At 40.1% G+C, this 24,888-nt stretch overlaps 1 protein-coding gene across 3 annotated transcripts in view; it reads right to left on the reverse strand.

Moving 5' to 3' along the window:
- Positions 1–24,390, reverse strand: part of traf3 (TNF receptor-associated factor 3) — a 66,033-nt gene extending 41,643 nt beyond the window's left edge. For 2 of the 3 annotated variants that reach the window (XM_041214774.1, XM_041214770.1), the window contains exon 1: positions 24,259–24,390. The gene's annotated coding sequence lies outside the window, so the exon portion shown is untranslated. Of the gene's footprint in view, positions 1–15,105; positions 15,182–24,258 lie in introns of all 3 variants that reach the window. The other variant, XM_041214771.1, reaches the window with a different exon arrangement.
- Between the last annotated feature and the right edge of the window lie 498 nt (positions 24,391–24,888).

Genomic DNA, 24,888 nt, shown 5'->3' on the forward strand with positions numbered 1-24,888 from the left:
GGAATGTCAAGGGGAGATGGTGAGATTCTCCCTTGTTGTGCATGATAATCGCCTGGCACCAAGTAGCAAAGATGGGTGGCAGGTCAGAAGATTGGACAAAATATAAAAAACAGCAAAGAATAACCATTGGATTGATAAGGATGGAAAAATTAGAGTACGAGAGAAAACCAGCTAGAAATATAAAGACAGAAAGTAAGAATTTCTACAGATATTTAAAAAAAAGTTAAAGTGAGCATTGGTCGTATAGAAAGTAAGTCTGGGGAATTAATACTGGAAAACAAGGAGATGGCAGATCAATTGAACAGGTATTTTGTATCAATCTTCACCATAGAGTTCACAAATAACATCCCAGAAATAGCGATACACCAGGAAATGGAAGGAAAGGAGGAACGAACTTGGGAAAATTACAATCACCAGGGAAGGTACTGAGAAAATTGTTTGAGCTGCAAGCTAACAAGTCGCTGGGTCCTGAAGGTTTTCATCCTAGGGTTTTTAAAAGCGGCTAGAGAGATAGTTGATGCGCTGGTTTTAATTCTCCAAAATTCCCTAGATTTGGGGAAGGTTCCATTAGATTGGAAAATAGCGAATGTAATTCCTTTATTCAAAAAGGGAAGGAGACAGAAAGCAAGAAACTACAGGCCAGTTAGCTTAGCATCTGTCATAGGGAAAATGTTAGAAGCTATTATTAAAGCCGTTATAGCAGGGCCATATGATTTTGTGAAAGGGAAATCATGTTTAACAAATTTATTGGCATTCTTTGAAGAAGTAACATGCTGTGGATATAGGGGAACCAGTGGATGTACTGTGCGTAGATTTCCAGAAGAGGTGCCACATCAAAGGTTATTGCAAAAGATAAAAGCTCACAGTGTAGTGGATAACTGGCATGGGCAGAAGATTGGCTGGCTAACAGGAAGCACAGAGTAGGCATGAATGGGTCTTTTTCTGGTTGTCAAGATGTAACAAGTGGTGTGCCACAGGGATCAGTGCTGGGGCCTCAACTTTTTACAATTTATATAAATGACTTGGATGCAGGAACCAAAGGTATGTTTGCTAAATATACTGATAGGTAGGAAAGTAAGTTGTGAAGAGGGCACAAGGAGGCTACAAAGGGACATAGATGGGTTAAGTTTGTGGGTAAAAACCTGCAATGGAGTATATGTGGGAAAGCATGAAATTGTCCATTTGGCAGGAAAAATAAAAAAGGAGCTTATTATCTAAACGGTGAGAGATTGCAGAGCTCTGAAATGGAGCGGGATCCAGGTGTGCTAGTGCATCAATTGCAAAAGGCTAGTATGCAGTACAGCAAGTAATTAGGATATTATCATATTAGAATGTCACCATTTATTGCAAGGGGAATTGAATGCAAAAGTGAGGAGGTTATGCTCCAGTTATACAGAGCGTTTGTGAGACCACATCTGGAGTACTGTGTACAGTATTAGTGACCGTTCCCTCCACACAGCCTGATTCTGTTTAATAGGTGGATATCCATTTACTGAATCAGGCAGCAGAAGACATTCTGTGAATCACAACTGTTTTATTGTTTAACTACCCTTCCCTTCCAGATCCTTTCCCTGTCCAGAAGTAAAAAAATCACTTACTGGGGAGAAACCCAGCTCTTAAGTACAGGCTTCAATGAGCATCACCTGCTCTCAATTAATTCTGATGTTTCTCCTGGCTTATTCTTAAAGGGACCAGCATTTCTAACATTTTCACAGTCTTCCATTGCCCCTATCTCCTCATCACCTTCCCACAGCACCTTCCCATGCAACCACAGAAGGTGTAACACCTGCCCCTTTACCTCCTCCATCTTCACCATCCAAGGCCCCAAACACTTCTTTCAGTTGAAGTATTGGGGAGACTAAATATAAACTGGGTGACTACTTTGCGGAACACCTTTGTTCAGTCTACAAGCATGACCCAGACCTTGTTTAATCCTTCCTGTCGCTTGCCATTTCAACTCACCATCTTGTTCTCATGCCCACATGTCTGTCCTTGGCCTGCTACAATGTTCCAGCGGAGCCCAAGGCTAATCTTCCAATTAGGCACTTTACAGCCTTCTGGACTTAACATTGAGTTCAACAACTTCAGACCACAAACTCTCCTCCTCCTTTACCCCTTTTAAAATCCAATTATTTATTTATTTCATTTATCCCCAGTGGCTCCCCCACCCACTTGTTTTTTTATGGTTTGCTGTGTTCATGAGCTGCCACCTGTCCCTGACCTTCTATTTTGCTCCATCTGCTCCACCCCCTCTTAAACAATGTAAAATCCATCACATTTCTAATTCTCTTTAGTTCTGAAGGAGAGTCATAAGGACTCAAAACGTTTACTCTGTTTCTCCCTCCACAGATGCTGCCAGAGCTGCTGGCTCTGAGTTTTTCCAGCATTTTCTGTTTTTATTTTATAACAAATCTCTTTTCCTTTCTCTTTAACAAACACAATTCTTTTCCTAAACAAAAACTGAATTACCTGGAAAAACTCAGCAGGTCTGGCAGCATCGGCGGAGAAGAAAAGAGTTGACGTTTCGAGTCAATTCTTGGAGCAATTCTTTTCCTCTTCATTTCTTTCTTCCTTTTCTGGAGTCAATGATACAAACTGAGCTACTGCAGTAAGGGCAATGGAAGCCGTCCAGTATCTTGCGCAACCTGGAATATGAGTGTAACAATCTACTGACTATAGGGTCAGTACCACCACCAAGCTCAATGCTGTCTTCATCCATCATCCACTGCCTAAACAGGGGCCACTAAATATTGATGAAGAGTAAGAACCTAGCTGATCATTCCTCTTCGCAATGCAAGCTTAGTTATGGGACATCAATTATTCTCCCAACTGAAATCAGCTGTCACAGTAGAACCTTGTGTAGTGCATTTATCCATTAAGCCACTTGAGAGCCCATATGAATTTCCAATTGAATGGAAATCCTATCCTGAAGATTCACTTGAGACAATCCAAACAAAATGTTAGATTCATGAAGCAAGGTAGTCAATGTACTACATCACATTCTGTATTACTTCTAATATTCAGCCTGGTGTTGGAAATCCTGCCAGTGCCTAGAGGAACTAGATCTCGGTATATATTATTTACTGTCTTCAGGAGAAGGTGGGGAAAAAAGGTTTGTGTTTATATGGCATGTCGTTACATCACAAAAGATGCCAAAGTAGTTTATATAGAACTGATTACTTTGCAGAATTACGGTTATTGCCATTGGGCAAAAGGAGCAGCAAGGTCCCACTGTCAGCTGTGAGATGGATGGATGGGTAATCGGTTTGTAGTTGCTGAAGGGAAAACATTTGTTAGGACTTCAGGCGACGTTTCTATTCTTTTTTATAAGTATCATGAAAGGACACGATCACTAGGGAATTACAAATAAGGAAGGCCATTCAGCCCATTTTAGTTCATCCATCCAGAGAGAAATAAACATCATTTCACCCCAACTACAGCATCTAATTATTCCTCTAATGGTTCCAGGGATTTTGTTTTCATTATTTCACATAAAAAATTATTAATACCTTGATCACTTTGTGTGAAAAATAATTTCCAGACATCAGTTCTAAAATTACTGTTCACTACTTTGAAAAGATGCCCTCTACTTCTACAGTTTAATTTAAAAGTCTGGGCCAACACTGAAAAACTCCCCTCAGACATTTTCTAACTAAGTTTCCCTAGTCTTTCCTTAAAACTCAGATCAGACTCTGAGATCGGTCCAGTAGCTCTTCTCTGTACTCCCTTCAGTATTTGAGCATTTCTCCTGTTTTTTTTTTGGTGACCAGGACTGTCACCAGTGACTTGAACACTGTAATGTAATCATAGCTCTATACCCGCTAATAATTACTTTTCTTACTTATATTCCACTGTTTGGGCTCCATCGGTTAGCATCTTATACTGTTTTGTTGACTGCCGCTTTGCATTGGTTGGATATGTTCATCGCCATTCATATGTGCCATTATTCCTTCCTACAGATAACTTCATATTTCTCTGCATTGAATCTCATTTCCATTATTCTGCCTACATACAAATCTTGTGCAATTCAAACTGTAATTTGAGTTGCGTTTGCTGATTTCACTCCTAGTTTAGTATCATCTACAAATTAGACCACTTTGCATTAAATATTTGAATCCAAGACATTTAGGTAAATTAGAAATAAGGAGGGTATAGCTATGTTTACATCCTCAATTTATCCCAAAAAGCTTCACAGCTAAGAAAATACTTTTGAAATATAGTTACCGTTAAAATGTTTGCAAATATAGTGGCCAACCTGTTCACAGCAAAGTCCCACAAACAGCAATAAGATAAATGATAAATAATTTATTTTAGTAATGTTAGTTGAGCGACAGATGTTGGCAAGGCTACTGGAAGAAATCCACTGTGCTACTTCAAAAATGTCACGCCAAAGATACCATGGGATATTTTGGTTTCATGTTTTTTCGAAAGATGTCATCTCTGACAGTGTAGCACTCCCTCAGTACTATCTACAGCATGTGCTCAAAATTTTTCAAGTTTGGCTTGAATCCACAAGCTACAAGGGAGCTAAACTGAAAAAGTAAGGTATTAGTGAACAAAAAACAAAAAACTGCGGATGCTGGAAATCCAAAACAAAAACAGAATTACCTGGAAAAACTCAGCAGGTCTGGCAGCATCGGCGGAGAAGAAAAGAGTTGACGTTTCGAGTCCTCATGACCCTTCAACAGAACTAGGCGAATCCCAGGAAGGGGTGAAATATAAGCTGGTTTAAGGTGGTGGTTGGTGGGGGGGGGGGTTTGGGTTGGGTGGGGGGAGAGAAGTGGAGGGGGGTGGTGTGGTTGTAGGCAAAAGCAGTGATAGAAGCAGATCATCAAAAGATGTCACAGACAGCAGAACGAAAGAACACATAGGTGTCAAAGTTGGTGATATTATCTAAACGAATGTGCTAATTAAGGATGGATGGTAGGGCACTCAAGGTATAGCTCTAGTGGGGGTGGGGGGGAGCAGAAAAGATTTAAAAATATTTTAGAATAATAGAAATAGGTGGGAAAAAGAAAAATCTATATAATTTATTGGAAAAAAAACAAAAGGAAGGGGGAAGAAACAGAAAGGGGGTGGGGATGGAGGGGGGAGGTCAAAACCTAAAGTTGTTGAATTCAGACTCCTTACATCACATCAACAATTTCCAGTTCCCTGGCCCCAACCGCTTCCTCTTCACCATGGACGTCCAATCCCTCTACACCTCCATCCCCCACCAGGATGGTCTGAGGGCCCTTAGCTTCTTCCTCAAACAGAGGCCTGAACAATCCCCATCCACCACTACTCTCCTCCGTCTGGCTGAACTTGTTCTCACACTAAACAATTTCTCCTTCAACTCCTCTCACTTCCTCCAAATAAAAGGTGTGGCTATGGGTACCCGCATGGGCCCCAGCTATGCCTGTCTCTTTATGGGGTATGTGGAACATTCCTTGTTCCAGTCCTACTCCGGCCCCCTTCCACAACTCTTTCTCCGGTACATCGATGATTACTTTGGTGCTGCTTCGTGCTCTCGTCAGGACTTGGAAAAATTTATTAATTTTGCTTCCAATCTCCACCCCTCCACCATTTTCACGTGGTCCATCTCTGACACTTCCCTTACCTTCCTTGACCTCGCTGTCTCAATCTCTGGTGATCGACTGTCCACCAATATCCATTACAAGCCTACCGACTCCCACAGCTACCTTGACTACAGCTCCTCACACCCCGCTTCCTGTAAGGACTCCATCCCATTCTCTCAGTTCCTTCGCCTCCTTCGCATCTGTTCCGATGATGCCACCTTCAAAAACAGTTCCTCTGACATGTCCTCCTTCTTCCTTAACTGAGGTTTTCCACCCACGGTCGTTGACAGGGCCCTCAACCGTGTCCGGCCCATCTCCCGCGCATCCGCCCTCACGCCTTCTCCTCCCTCCCAGAAACATGATAGGGTCCCCCTTGTCCTCACTTATCACCCCACCAGCCTCCGCATTCAAAGGATCATCCTCCGCCATTTCCGCCAACTCCAGCATAATGCCACTACCAAACGCATCTTCCCTTCACCCCCACTGTCGGCATTCCGTAGGGATCGTTCCCTCCGGGACATCCTGGTCCACTCCTCCATCACCCCCTACTCCCCAACCCCCACCTATGGCACCACCCCATGCCCACGCAAAAGATGTAACACCTGCCCCTTCACTTCCACTCTCCTCACCGTCCAAGGGCCCAAACACTCCTTTCAAGTGAAGCAAAATTTCACTTGCATTTCCCCCAACTTAGTCTATTGCATTCGTTGCTCCCAATGCGGTCTCCTCTACATTGGAGAGACCAAACGTAAACTGGGCGACCGCTTTGCAGAACACCTGCGGTCTGTCCGCAAGAATGACCCAAACCTCCCTGTCGCTTGCCACTTCAACACTCCACCCTGCTCTCTTGCCCACATGTCTGTCCTTGGCTTGCTGCATTGTTCCAGTGAAGCCCAACGCAAACTGGAGGAACAACACCTCATCTTCCGACTAGGCACTTTACAGCCTTCCGGACTGAATATTGAATTCAACAACTTTAGGTCTTGACCTCCCCCCTCCATCTCCACCCCCTTTCTGTTTCTTCCCCCTTCCTTTTGTTTTTTTTCCAATAAATTATATAGATTTTTCTTTTTCCCACCTATTTCCATTATTTTAAAATATTTTTTAATCTTTTATGCTCCCCCCACCCCCACTAGAGCTATACCTTGAGTGCCCTACCATCCATTCTTAATTAACACATTCGTTTAGATAATATCACCAACTTTGACACCTATGTGTTCTTTTGTTCTGCTGTCTGTGACATCTTTTGATGATCTGCTTCTATCACTGCTTTTGCCTACAACCACACCACCCCCCTCCACTTCTCTCCCCCAACCCAACCACCCCGCACCGCCCCCCACCCCCCCACCCCACCCCCCCCACCCCCACCTTAAACCAGCTTATATTTCACCCCTTCTTGGGATTCGCCTAGATCTGTCGAAGGGTCATGAGGACTTGAAACGTCAACTCTTTTCTCCTCCGCTGATGCTGCCAGACCTGCTGAGTTTTTCCAGGTAATTCTGTTTTTGTAAGGGATTAGTGAATTGTGTCATTGTTCTTTTTCCCAGTTCAAAGCTTCTCAATATGAAGTCTTCAGTCTGGAAATGCAAGCATCCCTTCGTTTGTCTGTCACATGCAATCACAATTATTCACCATTAAAGGTGAATAACTGCCAAAAAAACTGCCATCTCCGTTACAAAATGTCCTGATTCTAGCAGGTTTAAAAAAATATCAGGTTTAGAAATCCCACTTCCAGCAACACACTTGGACAGCACCCATCCAAATCTTTCTAACAGAAATGGGCTTGTGCCTTGATCATTTGTCGGCATGGCACCTTTGAAACACAAAAAAAGAACCATTCAAGTGTCAATTATTAATAAATCCTCTTCAAAGTACTACATGAAATATCTCAGGGGAAGAACACTAGGCAGTTATTCTGATAGGTGATGGAAAACATATTTGTTTTCTTTTGTAAAGGAAATTTTATGCTCAAAAGGTTAAGGGGATGTGGCCGCTTTCAATGTAAAATGAATGAAAAGGTAGGTTTTACTAAAAACAAGATGAAGAATAAAGCTCTTTGTTATTGTCTATAGGAAACCACAAACCTAATTGCTTTTTTTTGCTCTTAATGGAAATGGTAACTGCTGCAAATGCAGTGTCTCAAATTCATGTAGAAAATTTAAAACAGATTTTTTTTCTCATTATAAAATGTGTTTCTTCAGTATAATTGTCATAGTCAACAAAACTTGGATGAAAGCAAGTGATTAACTCATCCTATTCCTGCATCACAAAGCCTTTTACTAAGTCTCACTATTAAAAATGGCATACTCCATTAGATCAGAAAAAAGTACTCTTCTGAAAAGATTACATGCAAGAAGTACGTCCACTGCATCAGTTGTCAAGCTATACTTCTCAGCTTTAAACTGAAAAACACACAAATACCAGTATGAAAACTTCTGTTCAGCAAAAAGTCAACCCACGCCTGCAGTACGTTTGAACACCATGCATAAAAGACCATCAATGTACACTTAAACACATTACCAGGAGTATCAGTGGGCAGCACAACGTTGAGATGACAGTCCTTCCAATGTCTAAAAGAACGCTTTTTTCTCATAAATAACAAGGCAATTTTTGTTCACAGGTCTCCAGTTTTATCCCTCCATTTCCAAGTATCTGAAGGGGAAGGTGCTAATCTACAAGTAAAGGTCACAATGCTCTTTCACAATCACTCACTGAATACTACCTGATACAGGACCTGCATAGTCACTGCTTTTTGCCAGAAGAAGACAGTTTGCTTTAATGAATAGTGTGGCTGAACACATCTGAGGGTATCAAAACATAGAATCAGAATGATTACAGCACAGGAAGAGGTCATTCTGTTGCCAGCTCTCTGCCGTGTCTGTGCCGGCTCTCTGAAAGAATACATCAGCAGAACCAAGATTCAGTCCTTGTTCAGACTACATGAAGGCTTAAGACGACCATTTGGTCTAGCTTCTTGATATGTAGAAATACTCTAATTATACAATACCTGCACTAACTTTAAAAATATTCTACCTTAATTGTTTCCGTATCAGAAATATGGTTGCTACATTGGTTTGATAAAACTCTTGGGGATGGGAGGAGTTGGGAGGGTGCGGGGGTAGTTGTAAATTTGTAAACAGATTTTTATGTAAGTGTCCCTATATTCAGTGACTAGAATAATTCTTACTAACCACCACCCAAAAAAATATTTTTTACTTCCCATTGTTTTGGTATCTTATCTCATAGTTAAAGTAAATGCAACATCTAATAAGAGTAAAAGCAAAAAACTGTGGATGCTGGAAATCCAAAGCACAAACAAAAATAAAAATACCTGGAAAAACTCAGCAGGTCTGACAGCATCTGCGGAGAGGAACACAGTTAAGGTTTTGAGTCCGTATGACTCTTTAACTGTTCTCCACAGGTGCTGTCAAACCTGTTGAGTTTTTCCCATCTAATAAAGAGTAACCCATTGTGGTTCTTAGACGAATACACAAATTTACCATTGTGGCAGCTTTGACAGAAATATTGGATGTGATTCAGCTCCTCTGCCTCGTCTGCACACTGGAGTCGATTAGTAAAGGCAATATTGGTACAACGTGCATTACAAGCACAAGAGCAAATTTATTAAAGTAGTTTCTTGGTAAGAAACACTTGGCACCAAGGAGACTTGGTAAATCAGTCATATGCAAAAATGCAAATTTGGAGAGCTTGCCTTCAAAAATCACCATGCTGACCACAATAAGGTCAGAAAAGTCTTAAACTTCCAGGTGCAAGAACCTGTAACATTAGTCAGCTGTAACTTAATTTGGAGAATATTGTGTATGGACATGTATAGGATCTTATTTCAAAATATTTGTACATTGAAACTTTTTTCAGCTGTTTCAAGACAGAATTCCTGAACCTTTCAAAACTGGGCACAGAGATTGTGAAAATTAAAAATTTAAGTCAATTGATGGATGAAGTGGAAACAATTGGAGGCAGACAACTGAGCAGTCAACATTCAATAATGTTCAATCTGATTAATTTTGACTCCTATTAAGCCGCCTCATTTATTTGACACCAACTTCCATTGCATTCATCATAGTCATTGTGTCTTTCAATTGTTGTACACTATTTTTGGTTTGTTATATGTTAAAAGACTTCTGTAGTACATCCTCCCTAGTTGTTCACACACACTGTTTTGCTTTGATTCTCACATAGCTGCTTAAGTATCTTGGAAGGAACATGGTTCATTGTAATGTTGGAGTGTGACTGAAGTTCAGCTAAATGCTACTGAAGTATCATCCCTGCTGCAATCAAACTTGGGTATAACCCAAATAATTTGCCTAATGCCAATGACAAAGCTGAAGTGTTAACAGATCCAATAACACAACCACAATGAGACAATTAAAGGGCTAGCCTGTCATAATCATTTAGTTCCATGGTTTAAATTAGAGATAACAGCTTTGGGAAAGGCTAAATTTTGAGATGCAGGATAACTGAACCTCTGGAGTCAGATGTTGCCAGGCCACCCAAGGTATAATCACAAAAGGTTCTCCATATGCACTTACAAGGTCAGGCTTGGCCTAAATAGCCGAGTGGTTATGGTACTGGGTTTGTAACCCCAAGATCAACAGTTCAAATCTCACAATAGCAAACTATGAAACAATGTAACTTCATCTGAATAGGAACAGATGGAAACGTGTTTGTACTCGAAAGAGTTACAAGGTCAGAATTAGAAGGGGGAAAGCCGTAAAAAACAGCAGGTGGCCTTCATTTAGCTGGAGCACTGGATACAATGTGCCTGACCTGCATTGCCCTGTTTATTAGAGCTGTAAATTATTCATGCAGACCTCAGGGTCAAAAGGTTTGGTTTCGAAGCTAAAAACCGTCTTGTAAACAACAGAATTTATTGGTGGAACCAGCAAGTCTGGAGAAAAGGGTGATAAACTCTATGTGAGATATAAATTAGTCATGTGGGACACAGAAACAAAGGCTTGTTTTGAAGGTAAAAGACAATTAAATTAAATTTCTGTTTGCAACATCCCAGGTATGAGGGAGAGAGAGACAGCCAAGAATTGTAAAGCAGCTTAGACCAGAAGCTAAAGGGTATTTCTGAGTTGGAGTCATTAAGCATGAGTGGAGGGCAGCCCATGCTTGAGCTGAAGAATTTATAAACTTGTAGGTGTGGAAGAAGACTTAAAAGGGATTACGTTACTAAGTGCAAGTGGAAGGAAGGCCCAAGAAATCTCAAACCTCAAAAATTGATGTGGAAAACTTTGGAACTGGCCCCATTAAGTAATGGGACCTTTATAAACCTGATAAGTAGCCAAAGACTTTCAACAGCAGTGGCTGGGGGCCAAAGTGGAAAGGGCGAGCTTCAATTAAGAATTTCCATTTTAAAGTTTAAGTGATTGTTTTTGTTTTTATTGTAAAATATACTTGATAACTTAAGATAATGTTTAGTTGTACTTTTTGCTTTGTTTGACTCTTGTATAGTAAAATTAATTTGTTTAAACTATGGAATGTTGCAGCTTCATTCTTTCAGTAAATAACAAAGATTTTGAATCTCTCTTTAAATGTTAACAGTCCCTAAGGAAACTGTAACAAACCTTTAACTAGACTTTTTCTGTCTGGCCTCCCTTCTGCAATGTTCAGCTCAGCCAAACCTCATCCATTACTCTTGTTTTCCATATTAAGTCCGACTCACCCACTGATACAATCTTTGCTGAACTACACTGGTCCCTTAATGTCCAAATTTAAAATTTCCAACCTTTCATGGCTTCACTACTCCAGAACTACAAACCCTTTCCCCCAACTTTCCGTTATTATGACTAAAGCCTCTCATGTGTTTCCCTCTCCCATTCTTGCACCATTTGCACCCATGCTTTCAACCACCTGGATACCAGGCTCTGAAATTCTTTCTCTAAACCATGTGCTTCTTCTGCTTTGCGTCTTTTTTCTAAAAAAAAATGAATCCTCCTTAAAACATATTCTCTTTGATCAAGCTCTGGTTTATTTCCCCTAGTAGCTCCTTCTACGGTTTGGAATCCAATTGCCCCTCCCCCAACTTTACCCTTCTGTGAACCCTAACCCTAATGCCAATTTTGGTACTGAGCAAAAGCTGCTTCTTGATTCTCATTGAAAAGATTAAAACTGAGCACTGAAGAAGGTTTTCTTCTGAGGATAATTAAGGAGTTGGCAATAAATTCAATTTCAGTTTTATTGACTTTTTTTTGAGATGCTAACATTCTAAAAATCCTTCACCCTGTTTTCAAAAAGCCTATGTTTAAAACGTAGAATCCTCTTCCCACAGCTAAGAATGATTATAGATAAAAATCACTCCAGGCTTGCAATCCATTAGCAAGTTGCACACCATCAATAAAGCAATCTGTTCTAGATTGTAAGTTACAAGTTCTTAATAATGTTCATCTGATCCAATTTCCATTTACAGACGTTGCCCATCTGTTATTTCCCCACTAAAGCCAGCTCTATTGGAGCAGACTGAATCTAACCTCAGCTTCTATCCAATTACATTTGACAGCTGCTTATTCTCAAAAAAATTTACTCAATACAATTGGGAGACTGAAACATTCACAAAATGGTGTCATCCATATAGAACTAGGTTCTCAAAAAATAGTTTAATTAGCAAGTTTGATAAAAGATTAAAATCTCAATCTAATAAATTCTTCTACAGTGAAAATACTGAGAAACTTGAGCAAGTTCACAGGTGGTGAACCATAATTTAAGAAGAATTCATGCTATTCCTTCCAATTGGCACGCCTATGGTTTTACAGATGGAGTAACTTTCAAATTATCCTGGAGCTTACACAAGCAGACAAAAGTGTTGTTTCAAGAATGAAATTTGTTTTGCGTCATACCTACAAGTTAAGTACCTGGAATAAAGCATTCTGCTAAAGCCAATAGGTAGAGACAAATCCTACAAAGGGCAGGCAAAAGGCCAAATTGATATAATTACCTCGGATGCACAATAAACCCAGCATCGAATAAAACAGTATTACCCATGCCATTAATTCATACCTGTTGATTAGTCTGATTATTAAATGGACAAGAACAAACATCTTATTTCAATTCTGGATCATACTTTGCAGTTGCAATTGGGATAGAATATAAATTTGAGAGGTTATATCACCATTTTCTAAAAAAAATAATTTTGGTTTGCTTCATTCTCACAGGACAAGCATTTGGAGAAGGACATTCTGTCACAATGTAACTGTTATGAACTTACCCTATATTGGTATAAGACCTGGTTTGAAGGCCTGGTTAAACACCAGTGGAAAATTCCTTATGGTCTCATGAGAATCATCACACCACTCCTTCAGGTATAAGGACTGGCTGATTTAAGAGTCAGACTGCAATTGCTTATGGCCCTTGGAACAACATGTTAAACACCCCTATACTATGTAATAGTCTCCCACTCCAGACTAGCTTTCCCTAAGTAAGATATGCTGAATTTCTAACATACAACCTAAACTAATGTTATTCTGCATGTAGCTTATCAATTCTAAACAAAGCTATAGACAACCTTGTACAAAACTGCTAACATTACTGCTGCAAGGCACTCTGTATACATATAACTATCAACAAGCTCATTATGCTTGGGCATCAACCGTAGTCTAAAGAATCTTGCACAAAAAAAAAACAATTGATTTAGGATCATAAACCTACAATAGATCTTTTATGAAATCAGAAATGAACAACTCAATCAGGGTTGTTAATGGCTACCAGGAGGATGATAAACCAATTAATATGGAAAGGGAGCTGAAAAGGAAGGCAGTGTGTTCCAATAAAAGATCTCCATTAGAAACATTGTTATCTTTTATGGTCTCAGGTGAACTTCATGCACAAATCTGGACCAGCAGAGTAATGCAGAACCTGAAGAAGTAACTACATTTTCCCACATTTGAACACAAAACTGCTATTATCCTCAGCTGATTAATCAATAGTGTTTAACGAAAGCATGCAAGTTGTCTCAGGTAGCTACTATACAGACAGTAGCAAGCAAAATCCTCCAAATAATAGGTCCTGAGGTTACAAGATTGCAGACAGAACGTGCATTAACTTTTCCTGGCGGTTCACCAGGAGGTAACATAAGACCAAGCATTTCTTTACCCAATTTGCTAACCTCAGTGTAGTGAGGAATGTAATGGGGGCTTTATTCCAACAGAAAGTAAATAGTTGTCTAAAATTATTTAAATATTATGTTCAATTTAAAAAGAAAACCTTAAGCATTGTGCACAAAGTTATATTTCCTTTCAACAAAAGATTTCAGATGGTAGATAAGACCTCAGCATCATGACCTCGAGGAGATGAATGAAATCCAGATACAATGAATGATGAGACCTTATCCCCTGCCAAACTAGACAACATGAAACAATGAACCAAGCGCAACAAACTTGACAGCTCATAGGACAACACTGGTCTGAATGATTATACGAATAACTTGGATAAAACAAGATTCAAATCCGAAGTGAGAGCTAGCTATTGAACAAATACTTTAATCTTCAAATTCTCTTCCATGAGCATACAAACCATACACTGCCCTCCAACTGAATCATCTGTTGGAGGTAGGCTATGGATCTCACATAACAGTCATTTGCGTTGAATTGAAGTACTTAATTAACCTCAATAATACAAGAACTGCAAAGAAGAGATGTCCGAGTATTATGCCTTAAGTTTTTATTATTATCACTTTGCTATCAATAGACATCATAAGCTTTTACAGTTGCAATATTCTAGAATGTTACCGGAACTTACACAAAATAAAGGGGATGGAGATTGGGCAGGAAATTGGAAGAGGTCCAAGATCGAACATGACATTATTGAATGGTGGTGTAAATTTGAGGGACTGTATGGTCCACTCTTGCTTCTATTTTTATGGTCTTAAAAGATCCAAACCTTATTTGTTTATGACGGTTCAAAAAAGCTACATCATTAAATAATGACATTGCGAGTGAACTAAATCAAGTTATAACTTCATTGAGCCAATCTGCTGAGTATTTCACAAAACTCAAATCTATTGTTTTCCCAGTCACATACCAGATCCTGACAGAGGAAAGCCATAATCAAATTGCTTCCTGTACTCTCTTCTCCCTTCAAGTATCAAGCTCTTACTCCGGAATCTTTAACAAGCTACGAACACAGACAGGGTAGATATAACAAGAGCTGGTGAGGTAGTGTGAAATACTACCTGAGGTGATATCATGAAGTAGCCATCATGTTATCCGGCTCACTTCCAAGTGCAATTTTGACCCTTCTCCTTATCGAGAGTAAATTATTTTGATGTACTTGCCGTGAGGATATTATTCCAGAGGATGAGTCAACTACATTGCCTCCTTTTCATAAACTTTGCACAAACTCTTCAATCCTGCGATGCCTACATACAGTGCGGACAAGTGTTCAAGGATGTTTAGCACTCAACATAAATCTTGAAGCCAGGTTCCAATGCTGAAGTTGTACTTGAGCTAAAAAGATCCACCTTAGTTACTGTTTTAGAATACCCCTCCTGGAAACGTTATTATAGTAGAATATCGTTCAGCCATTGTACCTGTACTGGTGCCAGCTCCTTCACTGCTGCTGCCCACAGCATTTAGGTAAGTACACACCACTAAAGACACTGAAAACTAAACAAAATAGTCACTTTTAAAAAATGAACCAATACAGAAGATCATGCAAATCTTACTTCTTTAATTAAGCATTATTATAAAGCCACACAGCAACTTTTCTGCTCGAAATTGTGTGTCAATACAGGCTTGCATCACATAAAGTAATTGAAGTTAAGTGGCTCTATAAAACTATACAACTCGCAATTCAAATCTTAAATCAAGAAGCATTGGCTTAACACTTAGAATTTTAAAAGAATCACTTGCATTCGTGAATGTTCCGATCTAAAGAATTAGTGAATCATTCCAAACACTTAAGTGGTGACAAAAACAAAAAAAACTGCGGATGCTGGAAATCCAAAACAAAAACAGAATTACCTGGAAAAACTCAGCAGGTCCAGCAGCATCGGCGGAGAAGAAAAGAGTTGACGTTTCAAGTCCTCATGACCCTTCAACAGAACTGATGTTCTGTTGAAGGGTCATGAGGACTCGAAACGTCAACACTTAAATGGTGAGATTCTAAAGACCTCCAGCACCCATGAATTCAAAAGATACTTGTGAATTGCTCCCCTAAAACTTTGTATAAATAACACAAATAATAAAAAACGTATGGTTAAATTATTTTCTTCTTCGTGTGGTCCAACTTTCATATAATCAGAAGTTGTGGAACATATCCTGATCTATCCTTTTCCAAAAACACAAGAGGAGGAAATGCCCCAGGATCTTGCAGATTCTGCACGCACTTCTATATTGGAATAGCAAAAGGTGAACACCACACCATTTTTTTTAAAAAACTGCTTTCAGTTAGCAAAAGAGTGGTTCCCCTAAACCAGAATCATGTGAACTATGCAGAAGTGAAGTCACATCTATAAACAAGATAGTGTACAGTATGTCCTTTATCCCTTTTTACTCCTGTCCTCAGTTGACATTGGGCAATTCCCATACTATTTTTGTTGGTTCAATTCTCTGGCCCCGCATGCTAGACACACTTTTTACAAAATGGTTCATGTTCAGCATCATTTGCCAGGCTCATGCTTAGTTCCACAAGCAGAAATACCACTGGGTCGTGGTACAGTATGCACGTCAGCTTAATTCCCTGCAGTTTGTGGTCAATATTAATTTCACTTATTCTTGGTGACAGGTGAAGAACTGCAAAGAGAGATCCTTCAGCAAGTGTTCTGCCATATTAGACATGGACAGTAATACAACTGTTCTCTCACTCTTTTTGGAAGCAGGTTCACAGTTCTCAAATCCTCTGTGCCTCCACATGCTTCCTCAAGTGAAATTGCAGACACGCAAGCTGTTCACCGACTTCAGCTAATGGGAATTTTTAAGTCCAGCCACCAGGTGTTCAGAGTGTCATGTTGATTAACATCCCTTATTTCAATTTCCCTCCCTTTCACCAGTATAATATCTCACAAACTCATGTGGAATAACACAACGGAAGTTCTTCAGCCCTTTCCCCAATACCACTACAATGCATTGACACAAACCTACTCACCTGAGCATACATACTGTTCTGAGAGATTTGTATGCAATAGAATTTTATTCAAAGAGAGTCTGGCATGTGCAAAAAAAAACATTGGTTGAAACAGTTAATTAAGATTCAGAGATTGTTTGGGCATAAAGGTTATCACATGAAAACAGATTTTGGCACTTTACATAGAATTGAATATAAAGTTAAAATTCCAACTTTATAAATGTAACAAGCTGGTTTTTACTAGTCTCATTTGCCTATTCTTTCTTTACCTCTCTGCAATGCCATCCTGTTTTGACCTGATCCCATCTCTCTTCTTGCTACCTTCACAAACTCGATGCCCCTTTGTTAGACACTGAGGAGAGTTTCAAACCTCACATTAGTTCATCATCAGGACCACCTACTTCCAAAATATTACTGTCCCTACATCAAGGTTACGCTGCTTTTTGTCTGTAAGACACCTCAAGGTTCAGCATTCCCCATGCTTTCCCTGTCCACCTCTTGAACGCCAACAAATCCAGAATTTTTCCACTCAGATGCTACCTCATAAAGCTTCATTCAACTATCATTCCCATTCATGGCAACACCTCTCGTCTCGCTTCCACAATATAGAACTCGCCCTAAATCCATCCTTGCTTTTCCTCTCCCACCTTAATATTTACCTATTCAACCAAATGGTCAATCAATTTCCCATAATTCTTTTTCTATTGCTGCAAGAGTCTGGACTTGAAAACTGTCAAGCCTCTTTGGACATTTTATCATGTTCGCAGCACACACAAGTTATATGGTGCTATAATTGCATGGGCTTTCTTGTGTGGTCACTAGTTTTGCTCTTTCACTATTATTTTCCCATTCAATAAACAAAAATAGCACCTTAATGCAAAGAGCTCTACTGGTGCTCACTGTAACCATCATTAAAGCTGTAGTGAAATAACACCAATTGCAGTCAGGGTTATGAAAATGGCATTTAATAAAAACTGCTCTCTATTCCATAATGTTAGAAAAGACTGAATTATGATGTAAACATTACTTCAAGCCAGTTTTAAGTATGCAAAGGAGTTGGAATGGTACCAAACACAGCAAAAATAAATAAATCAAAATACTGCAAATGCTGGATATCTGAAATAAAAACAGAAAGTGCTGAAAAACCCAACAGGGCTGGCAGCATTAACACTGAGTCCAATATGACTCTTCTTCAGAACAAAAGGAACATTAAAAATAAAGCTGATCTGCAATGTGCTGTAGTCCCCAGTGTTTTGGAATTTATCCCATTTACACTGTGGGGGATGTTCCACAGCCTGGTACATCCATAATTGTTTGAAAGTCACAAATCTTAACAAGAAATTTCTGATTTCTGCAGAAAATTGCATTGCTGGCTCCTGACAGAAAGCCTGACTGCCGACGCCAGCAGTAGTTTCTATATTGCCAGCAACAGGTCAAAGGCTCCTGGACAAACCACCCCAAAATAGCACTCTCCTCCTTTCGAGAATTCTGCATCATCCCATGAAGTGCTACCTCTAAGGTACCAGTATCTTACCAGTGCTAGGATGTCGGTGTCAATACAGAGTACTGTCAAACATCACTTAAATGCTATCTATAACAACTGAGACAGTTTGGAGTAAAACTGCTGTACAGAACCCATTTTAGTCACTTTTGACAGGGCAACCGCTTATCCATTCCCAAGAAGAGAAGAGCAATGGCAGGGAGGCAAAGTGACTCTTCTACTGAAGGAAGTAGCAATGAGAAGAAAAGGAGAAAATAATCAAAAGCAGTAGTTTCAGATTCAGGGAGATTATTTTTCCGCAATTCCAGAACTTGATGCATTACTTAAAATGATCTCACTGGCTACAATTATCTGCAAAATGTCACAATATAAATTTAATTCAATGACAGGGTCAGCACCAGTATATCAAATGCAGGATTAGTGACATAATACCATTTTATAGAAAGGCTGTAACAAGTCCTAAAGCAATAATATCCCAGAGTTGAGTGAAATAGTTTTCATTTTTCTCCTTTAAAAATATTTTCCCTTTCCACCAGAAGGTCAGGACTGACAACTCACAGATGTAGACAGTTCCTGTTACCTCCACCTTCCAAGCCCACGACCACTACCATCTAGAAGGACAAGGGTAGCCGATAGATGGGAACACCCCAACCTGGAAGTTCCCCTTCAAGTCACTCACCATCTTGACTTGGAAATATGTTGCCATTCCTTCACTGTCGTTGGGTCAAAATCCTGGAACTCCCCCAACCCCCCAACAGCACTGTGGATGTACCTACACCACATGGACTGCAGCAGTTCAAGAAGGCGTTCATCACCTCCTTCTCAAGAGCAACTAGGGATGGGCAATAAATGCTGGCCTAGCCAGCGATGCCCACATTCCTGAATGAATAGCAAAAAATCTATTCTTCATCTATGAACCCGATCAGCAGGCATCATCATGCTATTTTATCATGAACATCACAGCTGGGCCAAATTCTGTCTTCACACATTTCCCAGCAAGGATTACTGGCTAGTGAAGAAGATTGGGAACTCTGTCTGTTTCCGAACCCCAACCCCCAAACTCCTACCAACTCCCAAACCCCTACCAGCTCCTCAGGCCAGCTGCAGCATCCCCAGATACCACAGCTGAGATCAGTGAATTCTGCACTAATTGTAATGAAACCTAGGAATCTTCCTGGTCTCTATGACCAGGTATATACTAACCTGAGCCATTATCCGTTACCAACACGGTGTTAGAATCTTTCGATCTGAGTGAATTGGAATGATGGATAAAATAAAGTTCCAGAGGCTGGGTCACAATACCTGTTCCCCTTTCCCAATCCTGTTTGGAGGCCTTGAAACTAAAAATATGATCACTCTGCAAATACTTATGGCACTGTACACAAACATCTACATTTGATTCTGCATTCGCCTTCAGTGTACATTTCAGATATTAATATCAATTCAGGTGCATTTTCTTTCAAAAATAAAATGGTCAATCATTGGGACTGTGACTTCCTGGGTAATACCCTCCTGCTAAATATGACCACAGCGCAGTCTAGCCAGAGTTCTGCTGGCCTGCACAAATCTGCATTCAAAACTTTTCAGAGCAGCCTATTTATACATTTTAGATCCACTAATAGTCCCTATATACCTTGATATCAATCTAGAAAAAAAAAATTCCAGAAACTACAATTTACTATGTTCCAATCCAAAAAGTGCCTTCTACCAGCACTGCAGTGAAAAACAATTAGCAAAAACAATTATAGGTTGCTTATATACTTCCCATGAAATTAAGTTGCTCTCCCTTTTCCCTATTTTTTTTTAAAAAGTACCTTGTATCAATTTACCACTATGCCATTCAGAGTTCAACCAATTTAAAAAGTCTCCCATTTCTTATGCCATCTGCACTTCAGTAAGGATTTAAAACAAGAATCTTCCCCAAACTACTTTTGAAAAAACACCTTAGCCATTTCAGAAGGTTCCATGACCTGAGTTTCTTACAGAAATCTGTCCTAATAGGGCATGATGGGTGGAGTGACCTTTTTAAATGTCCCATCAAAGGATTACACAGTCTGTCACAATATGACAATACTGCACACCACAACAGAAACTAGTTTTGCTCTTCAAATGTTTTCCAATGAATCTTTGACATTACTGAAAGAAAAACAGAAAACCAAAGACCATGGAAAGAGGGGGAAATGGAAACCAATGATAAAACGGTAAATTACACATCTGAAGGCTCTCAGATTTTTACAATTAAATCTGAATATCTACAGAAACGTTTCTAAAACGAGATATTCCCAATTTAATTTGCTTCCTTCCAATGTTCTCTCCTGAAGGCGGTGATTCACCAGATCATTGTTCCACAGGCATTTAACTGAGATGCTGAAAAGGTGTCAAATAGTAATTTTTGATCAGTAAGCCTCTTGAAGGCTTTACTAATGTGAAAGGCATGACAGCCTGATCTTGCCCAAAATCCACACAAACTTTACCAGAGGTCATCAAGTAATGATTTTTTTCTTCACCCCCCCACCAAAACTCTGTAGCCAAAGCAGATTATAATGCTTCTGCCATTATCGCAACTGAGCTCAGATAATTCATCACAGGTGCAGGAATGAACTTGGACATTTCCTGGAATGCACTGCTCAGAAGGTACAGATTCACAAATAGTGTATACGTTTATACAATACATGTGAAAGTGAGATCACATATGACACTGACCACAGGAAAGGTCCATCAAGTGGGCACACTCTGAGGTTTGGAACAACTTTTTTTCAATTCTGCCACAAAATTACTACAATAAATTGTGTTAAAGCAGCATGGTTTAAAGATGCCTTCAATGTTGGTTACTGAAGATTTTTCAATGATAAAGTTTTCCACCTATTGCTGACCTCTACTTATCCTCCTCCTTTCTTGCCAATTACAATCGGGGCACTCTCATCTGAGTCAGGAAATCATGAGTTCAAGTCCTATTCCAGAGCCTGGAGTCCTTTTCTGGACTGTTAGTTCAGTACAATACTGAGGAAAAACAGCTCTGTTGGAGGTGCTAATTTCTGGATGAGATGTAAACTGCAGCTGTCTGCCTTCTCAGGTATAAAAGGTCCCATAACACTATTTGGCAAAGGGCTAAGAAATTCTCTCTGAAAGATTGGCCAATATTTATCCTTCAATCACATTCACCAACCAGATCATCTGGTTATTATATGGGACCATGTTGATTGTAAATTGCCTCCTGAGTTGCCCTACATTACAACAGTAACTACACTTCAGGAGAAGTACTTCATTAGCCAGAAAGCAGGTTGGGATGTCCCATGGCTGTCAAAGGCATTAAATAAATATTGTTTTCTTTCTTTACAAGAATAGAGCCCAAAGATTAGGAGGGAAAAGGTCCCAAGTTCAACACTTCTTTATGCTGAGTTAGTTTATCGCAGCAAGACAGTGGTGGGATGTTGCATTTCAGCATCAGTGTCCCCAGGCTTAAGAAGACAAAAAAAAGTTTATAATCTTAATCATGACTCAGTGACCCTATGTTCTAAACTTGTGTGTGAATACTTGGTGAACACAGGGTGAAGATCTAAAGAGTATCAGAGTCAAATAACCTAATGGCACTTACTAGGTTCAAACATAAAGAATAAGTACTGACCTCTACTTAGCCTCTCTGTCCCTTTCCTGCCAATCACAGAAATAAAATTAGGGGCCAAAGAAACCAGGGTAGTGTCAGCTTCCATTACTAAATGCACCATCTGGGAATCAGATCTTTGCTGCAATTTAGTGTTATGATTCTCCTAAAAGGCATTTTGGGCAGTATTATTGCAGAGAACTGTTGGAACTGCACCTGGAGTCAAGTCACCACAGTTAGGAATGGGGGGGAAGGGGAATATGAAACTGACAAAAAATAACATTTAATAACATGAAACTTACTTTTATTACTTACTCCCCAAAATTTGTAAACTTACATCATCGAGTTTTTTGACCTTTGCAAATCTTTTAGCCTTTGTTTCTTGAATCTACATTCTCCACCTACAGGAACAGGCAAAGTGAACTGTGCACATGGACCCCAATGCCAGTATTAACCTCTGGGTCTATCAGTGCTGACCAAGACTGTCAAGTTCAAATTTTCTCTGCTTGAGATGGAGTACATCAATAGCCAACTATTAACTGGAAAACTGAATGTCATCCCCTACTAAAATCCTAAGCAATCAGCAGCCCCATCATTCCACAGGGTGGCCCAGGCACTTCGCTGGGATCTTTCGGCAGGTGTCCTCTTCAACACACATAAACTACAGCAATGCACCGAACGCAATGTGACACCTTAGAGAGGGCAAGGTACTGGGAAGATTTTTCTCAATTGAGTTTGCAGATGCCTTTGCAACCCATAATCCATAGCCTTTCCATGTTTTATTTAACACAGTAATGGTAAGGAAGAAAATTCAGTCCCATTTTGAAGAAAACCCGACAGCTCAACATCCATTAAGAATTTTTATTGATATTACCGGTGCTCAAACATTTGCTCCATGATCTGTATCTCAGGTATTATCTGCAAACCCAGATTGATAGATAACATTAGGTCCGGAAGCAAAGCTGCAATAACCCTCAACCCCACTAAATCAATGAACGGCCAACAACATTTCCTAGATTTTCCACATACTTCAAACACTTCAGCACCAAGCCTGTATAAAAACCCAAAATAAAAGGTAAAGTGCTGGAATCCCATAGCATGTCAGGTAGTGTCTATTGAGGAGGTGGGGGTGGGTGGAGAAACATAAGAGTTAATGGATGCCAAAACCGTCATTCCTCCATTCTCATTACAGAAGCTGAGCGGCCTGTTGAAACCTTCCAGCATTTTCATTTTTGCAGATACACCATGGCAGTGGGTAAAGTGGGCTGCCGCCCACATCCTAAATATATTTGGGAAACAAGCGAGAGCAACAGCAAAATGTAACTGTCCGAAGGGGTGTCAGGTGTGGGGGTGGGTGAAGGAAGAAGGATAGATCATAACACTTTTCTCTTTGCCTCAGAGAGAGTGCAAGTTACTTTGACTGTAAATATTTTTACATAACCTAGAGAATTATGGCCATTTTATTTTTCACCCAGGGTCTTACTGCACCTGTGCACACAGGATACAAACACTAAATGCTCAGTTCACCCAGTTTTGAAATTTGCAAGCAAAAAGCAGTAAATTCTGCCAACTTCCATGGCAGAGTCAGCAAATTGTTTTAAGAATGAACTGGGTCCTGAGTGAACTTGGTGGCTGATTCCTCAATTTATTCACCATCAAGGTCCAGCTACTAACTCTGCTAAAAAGGGATGCTCATTTGAGCCTCACAGGCTTGATAATCAGTGACCTCTTCCAACAAAAGCAAAGGATCTTATGCACAATCTCATTCGCTGACTGGGGTCTCAAAGGTTCTGAAGACAGAAGAAAAAGCATTTGACATAGACACATATCCAATGAGCAGTAAGAACTACTCACTATCGAGTCCACTCAGTCACCCTGCAGAAGCGACAGAGGCAGACAGAGCAACAACAAAAGCCAGGAACATTCTCCATCCATAGCACTTAAATGTTCCCCTCATTTCCCTGTTTAACTACTACTACAAACAATTAAAGTTGAGTTAGTCTCGCCATGAAGTCAATATGGAACATTTACACATATATTTAAAATATATACACTTACATCACCTACATTGCAATTTAAATAAATTGCAATTTAACAGAACTCCTGTGTAGTTTGTATGTCTGATCGTTAAAAGGCCACTCCGTTCATTATATACATTATGTAAAAATCAGATCGCAGTTGAGGCTTCAAATATCACAGGTAATGATGGAGATACTATATTGGAGAAATGTACGGGCAGAGCCTGGCCATGGTTTAAACCAAAGTCTGCGAAGAGGACACACAGCTTTCAGTAAATGTATGTTTTTTTTTAATTTCATGTAAGGAGCCAGTGAGTCCACCCCCCGAGACTACAGTACCCAGCAGTCTCCCAACACAAATGCCGGACTGAGCCTAGCAAGGAATGTTCCGCCTCTTCCAGCCGGCAGCCACAGTGTGGATCCTGCAATGTTTTAAGCCCCACTTCTCCCCCCATCTCCGCCCCGCCACCTGTTTGCTGAGCAGGAGCTGGTACTAACCCCAAATGCTGCTCTTCATCCGAACGTGGAGTCCCGGTCGGCCCCTTGCCTTTCCTATGGTTCTTTCCCCCTCGCACTCGCTCTCTCTCTTTCTCTCGGTCTCTCTATCCTTCAGTCCCGGACCCAAACGTGTCAGTTTCGCGGAGTAGCCAACCGGAAAACGGCGTCTTCTGGTAAGAATGTAGTCGAAAAGCACCTCTGATTCATTGCTGCCATTTTGAACGCCTTGTACTGAAAAAGACCGATTGCACAATGTTAAAATTCCCCATTTTTTTCTGCCGCTGGTGCTAGCGCGGATCCATTCACTGCAATGACTGACTCTTCTGGCTGGAAAGCCCCTTATGTCAATATCACTTCCTCTGCCTCTGGAAATCCCCTTCTCTATAAACAATATAACACCCAGTGCACACTGAGCAGCAGCGCTTTGATCGACTAAACAGCTATGTGCCTTAAAGAGACACAAATGCTTCAAAATGTGGCGTTTACGTGGACGATTTTTTTACCGCTTATAATTGTTTGGAATTCATAATCAACATTTGCTGGGATTCATGTCAGAGCGAAAGCTTGCCAAATATGGCTATCAAAGCATTTTGCGTTAGGTTAAGGTTGCTTTAGTTAAATTGAGAAATC

This window comes from Carcharodon carcharias, chromosome 20 (genome assembly GCF_017639515.1).
Source record: "Carcharodon carcharias isolate sCarCar2 chromosome 20, sCarCar2.pri, whole genome shotgun sequence".
NCBI classification, from domain to species: Eukaryota; Metazoa; Chordata; class Chondrichthyes; order Lamniformes; family Lamnidae; genus Carcharodon; species Carcharodon carcharias.